Genomic DNA, 1,410 nt, shown 5'->3' on the forward strand with positions numbered 1-1,410 from the left:
AAGTTGTTCTTGATGATTTCCTTGTTTTGATCCTTAATTTCTATTGACTTGAGTGTTTTGTTGTTTATCATGTGCATTCTCATTTTGTTAGTGTCAATAGTGTACAAACTGCTAAGTTTGGTGTCATGCATGCATTGTTATTTGACTTTAGTTGCATTTTGATTATTCCCTATTATTAAAAATCCAAAAATATTTTTAATTTGTGTCTTTTCAAGTCAATAATACAGAGAATTAAAGATTCAGAACATACAGCAGAGGAATTGCACAGAAAAAGCTGGGCGTTCAAAACGCCCAGTGAAGAAGAACAGACTGGCGTTTAAACGCCAGCCAGGGTACCTGGTTGGGTGTTTAACGCCCAAAAGGGTATAGTTTTGGGCGTTAAACGCCAGAATGTGCACCATTCTGGGCGTTTAACGCCAGGATGGCACAAGGGGGAAGATTTTGTTTTCAAATCAATTTTTTTTCAAGTTTCCAAAGTTTTTCAAAATCAAATCTTTTTCAAATCATATATTATCAATCAAATGTTTTCAAAATCAATTTCTTTCCTTTTTCAAGGATACTTGCTAACAATTAATGATTTGATTGAACAATTCAAGTATGTTGCCTTTTCTGTTGAGAAAGGTTTAATGTTTGAATCATATCTTTTCTTGTTAGTCAAGTTTTTAATTTTCAAAATCAAATCTTTTTCAAATTGTTTTCAAATCATATCTTCTCAATCACATTTTTTTAAATCAATCATATCTTCTTAATCACATTTTTTTCAAAAATGTCTTCAATCAAATCTTTTTGATTTCTAATTTCAAATTCTTTTTCAAAAATCACTTTATTTCTTTCCCAGTTTCATTTTCGAAAATTAAGTAATGTTTTTCAAAAATGTTTTCAAAATATTTTAATTAATTTTCGAAAATTACTTCCTTTCTTCTCACATCCTTCTATTTATGGACTAACACTATCCCTTAATGCAAAATTTGAACTCCATCTTCTTTGATAAGTTCGAATTTTCTACTTCTGTCTTCTACTTTTCTTTTCCTCTGACACCTCAAGGAATCTCTATACTGTGACATAGAGGATTCCACATTTTCTTGTTCCCTTCTCTTTCATATGAGCAGGAGCAGAGACAAAGGCATTCTTGTTGAAGCTGACCCTGAACCTGAAAGGACCTTGAAGCGAAAGCTAAGAGAAGCCAAAGCACAACTCTCTTTAGAGGACCTGACCAAATTCTTCAAGGAAGAAGAACACATGGCAGCCGAAAACAACAACAATGCCAACAATGCAAGGAAGGTGCTGGGTGACTTCACTGCACCTACTCCCGATTTCTATGGGAGAAGCATCTCTATCCCTGCCATTAGAGCGAACAACTTTGAGCTTAAGCCTCAACTAGTTTCTCTAATGCAACAGAATTGCAAGTTC

Source organism: Arachis duranensis, chromosome 2 (assembly GCF_000817695.3).
Source record: "Arachis duranensis cultivar V14167 chromosome 2, aradu.V14167.gnm2.J7QH, whole genome shotgun sequence".
Classification (NCBI taxonomy): Eukaryota; Viridiplantae; Streptophyta; class Magnoliopsida; order Fabales; family Fabaceae; genus Arachis; species Arachis duranensis.